Consider the following 6345-nt stretch of genomic DNA (forward strand, 5'->3'; position numbering starts at 1 on the left):
TTTCTGAAACCTTAAAGTCTACCTAGTGACACATCTCCTTCAAAGTGACACACCTCTTAGTCCTTCTCAAACAGTTCCACCAACTAGGAACCAAGTTATTTTTATTCACACCATCACAACCAGCTATTTGGAAGACTAAGGCAGAAGGATTTCAAGTTCATGGCCTTTCTAGACTACATAGTGAATTCAAGACGAGCTTGGGTAATTTTGAGAGACTGGTCTGGGTCTAAAAAAAAGAAAATTAAATTAAGATAAAGAGGTAGCTGGTGGTGGCACATGCCTTTAATCCCAGCACTCAGGAGGAACTCAGAAGTAAGTAGAGCTCTGAGTTAGAAGCCAGCCTGGTCTACAGAGTGAGTTCCAGGACAGACAGGGATACACAGAGAAACGCTAGCTCAAAAAACAAAACAAAACAAACAAATGATTCCATATAAGATAAAGAGGCTGGGAATATAACCTACTGGTAAAGTGCTTTTCTGGTATGCAGGAGCCCCTCCCCCCATATACATGCACACACACACACACACACACACACACACACACACACACACACACACACACGTGTATATATATACTTTTGTTTTTCTGTGTAGCCCTGGATATTCTGGAACTCACTCTGTAAACTGGCTAGCATCAGACTGAAAGTTCTGCTTACCTCTGCTTCCTGAGTTTTGGGGTTAAATGTGAATGCCACCACTGCCCACTCAAATCTCACAATTTAAAATAGTGTTTTTGAAGACTGGGGCCAAAGGTCATTGTTTCCCATAGTGGTGCAAGCCTAAATAAAGTCCCTGTAGCAGAAGTTGGAGGTAAGAGGATCATGAATTGAAGCTAAGTTGGACTAGTGAGTTCTAAGGTAGCCTCATCTAGTCTAAACAGCAAGACTGTATAAAGCAAACTATGTTGTATGATCATTCAAGTCTGTAATCCCAGCACTGGGAGGTAGAGCCAGGTGGACTGCCAGGTGTTCTTGGCTAACCTGAGCTATACAAAAAATTCTAGGCCAGCCTGGACTAGTCTAAGACCCTATCTGAAAACAAAACGAAAAACCAATTAAGTAAAAGAAGTAAAAGCACTGGAGAGACGACTCAGTTAGTCGAACACTTGCCAATAGATCACGAGAACCTATGCTCAGATTCCTACCATCCGAAGAAACTCAATGCAGCACTTCATTCCCAGAATGTACGCACTGAAGGACTGAGACAAGCAGCTAGGTCCCAGGGGCTTGCTGGCTAGCTGTTTAGCCCAGGCTAGCCTGGGGCTCAATATGTAGACCAAGTTGGCCTTGAACTCTCTAAAATCTGCCTACCTCTGCCTCATTGTGCTAGGATTAAAGGCACACCAGACACAGTCCCCCCCCCCAATTCCCTTCAATTTTTCATGAAACAGGAAACAGAAATGGTTCTTGGGAACATGGCTCAGTGGGAAGAGGACTTGCTCACTGTGTTTGAAGTCCTGTGTTCAATCCATAGAGTGGAAAAAACACCCAGAAACTGTTTAGGAGATGAAAACTATGGGACAGAATGTAATTAATATGCTAACAATATGGGGGAGGGAGCTGGTAAATTGGCTCCTCCAGTAAAGGTATTTATCCTCAACCTGAGGAGCTGAGTTTAATCTGGGAACCCACGTGGAGGAAGGAGAGAATGGTTTTACAGGTTCACTCAACCCACATGCATGCAGACAAGCACACAAACTTAAAGAAATGTGGGGGCTGGAGAGATGGCTCAGGGATTAAGAGCACTGACTGTTCTTCCAGAGGTTCTGAGTTCAATTCCCAGCAACCACATGGTGGCTCACAACCATCTGTAATGTGATCTGGTGCCCTCTTCTGGCATGCACTGTATATATGATAAATAAATAAATAAATAAATAAATAAATCTTAAAAAAAAAAAAGAAAGAAAGAAAGAAAGAAAGAAAGAAAGAAATGTGGGGGGTGTGGTGACACACATTTAATTCTAGTAGTACCTGAGGCAGAGGCAGGCTTATTCTGTGCCAGCATAGCTTCTTAGTGCAGTGGTTCTCAACCTGTGGATCTTGACCCCTTTTGGATTAAAGCCAGGTGGTGGGGTGTTGGCACATGCCTTTAGTCCCAGCCCTCTGGAGGCCGAGACAGGGAGATCTCTGGGTTCCAGGCCAGCCTGCCCTACAAAACAAGTTCCAGGACAGTCAGGGATACACAGAGAAACCCTACCTTTGAAAACCATCCAACCATGCAACAAACAAACAATTCATAATCGTAGCAAAATTACAGTTCTGAAGTAGCAATGGAATAATTTTATGACAGGAGGTCACCACAACATGAGGAACTGTATGAAAGGGTCGAAGCATTAGGGAGGTTGAGAACCACTGACTTAAAAGTTTCAAGTCAGTCAGGGACAACAAAGCGGGACAGTGTCTAAAAGAAAAGAAAAGAAAACACTGGAAATGAAAACAAAACGGAATTTAAAAAGAAAATTCAGGGTTTCTTATTTCTTGTCTTTTCCCCTGGATCTTTACATTGGGAATTCCTTGGCAAGTAGGGTAGTTCACTTTAGTTCTTCACAGCCATGTCTTTCCTTTCTTTGTGACTGCAAAGGTCAGACAGAACCACCAACCTCAGGAGGAAGTATTATACTCTCATTTCTCATCAACAAAGCCTCGAAGTAGCCAACTTTTCAAGCAGATTATTAAACTTGAGTATAACCCTGATGTGGCAAATCAGTTACACTAAGATCTATTCTAAAGAAAAGATGAAAGGCTGGAAATGAAAAGCATATGGAAGTTCAAAAACATATTATCTTACCAAACTTTGAAATATATCTCAGGAGAAGAATATGATTGAGAGCATAAGATAACTGAAATAACAACAACAACAAAAACCTGATGGATTAAATACATAGGAAATGACTACTTAGAAAATAAGTCACTCACAGAACAAAGTCTTTATTTTGTAGATCTTAAATTTTGGAGACAGCAAAATAAATTTGAGTTTGTCAAAACAATTAAAAATTCAAGTTTATAGGACAAGCCCCCTGCCCCCACTCCCATCTCCGAGGAAGTCTATTGATTTGTGATTTGGCTTTGAATTTGACCTGTGGCCTGCATGTCACGATAATTTGGGTCACTTTGAATATCCCATCCCTTGAACAAGAGCCTCTGCAAATGTTAAATGAAAGCAGCTGCCATGCGCCATTGCTCTATTTGCATCACAATGTGAGAGACTAAATCCACAATTAATAAACCATTTCCAGTTAGCAGTCACAATGAGGAAATGAAGGACATTCATGCAGAAGCTGTAAAAAGCAGTGTTCCGTTTGTGCCCCTTTGAACATAAAAGAAATAGTTCATGTCTTGTTCTTTTGCTGTTTCCCAGACTGGGTCTCACTATGCAGCCCTGACAGGCCTAGAACTTGCTGTGTTGACTAGGCAGGAGGAAGGCCTGTGATCCTCCTGTCTCTGTTTCCCCAGGGCTGTGATTATGGGATGTGCCACCACACCTAGCCTCTTTTTTTTTTTTTTTTTTTTTTTTTTTTGGTTTTTCCAGACTGGGTTTCTCTGTGTAGCTTTGGAGCCTATCCTGGCACTTGCTCTGGAGACCAGGCTGGCCTTGAACTCACAGAGATCCCAAGTGCTGGGATTAAAGGCGTGTGCCAACAATGCCTGGCTCACACCTAGCCTCTTAGCTGACAAATTTAGTAGAAGCTAAGCATCAAAAAAAAAAAAAAAAAAAAAAAAAAAATCATGTTTGCTTGGCTTAGTGTGTGCCTCCCAGGCAGGTAGATCAGAAGTTTGTCATCATATACTTAGGAATTGCAAGGCCTGAGTGGGCTACTTGAATCTGTTAAACAAACAGATATACACACTACAACAAATAAAATCCAATAAATGCAAAAGTAAGAAAATCACTTGTGGGGCGGTGGTGGTGCATGCCTTTAATCCCAGCACTCCGGAGGCAGAGGCAGAAGGATCTCTGTGAGTTTAAGGCCATCCTGGTCTACAGAATGAGTTCCAGGACAGCCAAGACTACTCACAGAACCCCTGTCTTGAAAAACAAAATAAAAAAACAAGAAAGGAAGGAAGGAAGGCAGGCAGGTGGGCCGGCAGATTTCTGTGAGCTCAAGGCCAGCCTGGTCTATAGAGGCAATTCCAAGACAGCTAGGGCTGTTACACAGAGAAATGCTGTCTTGCCACCCCCCACCCCGTGAAAAAAAAAAAAAAGAAAAGAAAAAAAAGAGAGAAAGAGAGAAAGAGAAAGAAAGGAAGGAAGAAAAAAAGAAAGGAAGGAAGAAAGAAAGAAAGAAAGAAAGAAAGAAAGAAAGAAAGAAAGAAAGAAAACCACTTAGGGGCCCTTTTCCAGAGAACTCAGGTTTAATTCCCAGCGCACACATGGAGACTCACATTTGTTTGTAACTCCAGTTCTGGGGGATCTGGCACCCTCACACAGACATACATATATGCAGTCAGAATATCAAACAGTGCACTAAAAAAATTGTTTGTTGTACAAAGAGAATCATTTAGCCTCAAATTAGATTATAGTTTAAAGAAAAAGGACGGTTGGATTGGAGGTGGTCAGTTGGGAGAGTGCTTAGTGTGCAGGACTCCCTGAGTTTGATATCCAGTACTGCATAAACCTGCATAAAGCACGCCTTTAATCCCACTATTGGGGAGGTGTAGGCAGAAAGATTAAATGGTCAAGGTCATTTTAGGTTACACAGTGGGTTTGAGCCACTATACCTGTCTCTTCCTTTTTGAAATAGGGTCTCATGTGCCCTAAACTGGCCTCAAACTAGCTATGTGGCTGAAAATGACCTTGGACTCCCAAGTGTTTGGATTACTGGCCAAAGCCATTAACCAGGTTTTTCTTTGCTAGTTGGAAGAAAAGGAGTTACTGTTTTTGTTGTTTTGTTTTATTTATTTATTTATTTATTTATAATTATTATTATTGGTTTTTCAAGAGAGGGTTTCTTTGTGTATCTTTGGAGACTATCTTGGAACTGGCTGTGTAGACCAGACTGGCCTCAAACTCATAGAGATCTGCCTGCCTCTGCCTCCCAAGTGCTGGGATTAAAGACTTGCGCCACCCCTGCCTGGCTTATTTATTCTTACTCAGTTTTATTCAATTGCATTCTTTTCAAGTGTATAGTGTTTGCATTGAAAAGAGTTGTTTTAACGTGGTCTACATCTGTAAGATGGACACTCCAGCAGCAGAAAGACCACAATTTGGATGCTACACAAGGGAGACTGTCTCAGAAAATAACAACAACAAAAAGTCACTGAAATCTTTAGTGGTCAAGTTTCTTAAGGCCTTCATTCTACTTTGCATCCAATGTTGTGCTAATTAGTAATGTATTGTCTTGTTCTTTGGAAAAAATGGTTTCTACGTAAGTGTGCTGGCAAAGTGAAGTCAAGGAAATTGTCAAAGAGAAACATGAAGTTCTTTTGTTGCTTGTTTCTGTAACAAGTTTCTACATCCACTTAGGGTCCATCTATAGCCCGGTAGCACCCACCTGTGCTCAGTCTGTTGCAATACTAACAATAGGTTCACACGTTTAGGTAATGCTGGCCTTGAAAATGCCACTAAGAGCTTTAAACTTTAGTTGGTAGTTCACTGCCTACAAATTAAAGGACAGGCTACAAGGCCCACATTTTAAGAAGACATTAAAGGCAGGCTAAGGAGGTGTTTCAGTTAAAAAGAGACAGGTCATGAGACTGACTGTGTCCATTATAAGATGTCAGGCATTAAGCCCGACTTGGCTTTGTCTCAGCTCCCACAAAGACTGAATTTCCCCTGGTTAGAGTTTGAAAGCATTTTACCTCATGAAGCTTAAAATGACAATTAGCTAAGGATAAAGATCTATGGGTGGAGAAGTAAAAGGTTTGTTTCTTTGGTTGAGACAGGTCTCACTATGTAGCTCTTACTGGCCTGGTATTTGCTATGTAGCACACACAGTATGCCTTCAAACTCTACTCCTGCCTCTGTCTACAGGGTTAGAGACTGATTACAGACATGAGCAATCGCCCCAATTTACCAAGTGACAGTGATGACCTTGATCTCCTGGTGCTTAAGTTTTTCAAGTAAGATTACAGGCATGTGTAGCCAGAACCCAATCTTCCGATTTTTCTTTTTTTAAGTTTATTTGGATTGGTGTTCTAAAGTAGCCCAGTCTGATCTTGAACCCAGGCCTTGATTCTCTTGATCCTCCAGTCTCAACAGCATCCTGAGTGCTGGGATTACCGGCAAGAACCCACACGCCTGGCCAGAACGCTGTATTTTCCAGGGCTTTAGACTTGAGAGGCCACTGACAATACTTCTCAAGAGGGCAGTCAATGCCTGCACATTTTCCTTGAACAACCCCTATTCT

This window comes from Cricetulus griseus, assembly GCF_003668045.3.
Source record: "Cricetulus griseus strain 17A/GY chromosome 1 unlocalized genomic scaffold, alternate assembly CriGri-PICRH-1.0 chr1_1, whole genome shotgun sequence".
Lineage (NCBI taxonomy): Eukaryota > Metazoa > Chordata > Mammalia > Rodentia > Cricetidae > Cricetulus > Cricetulus griseus.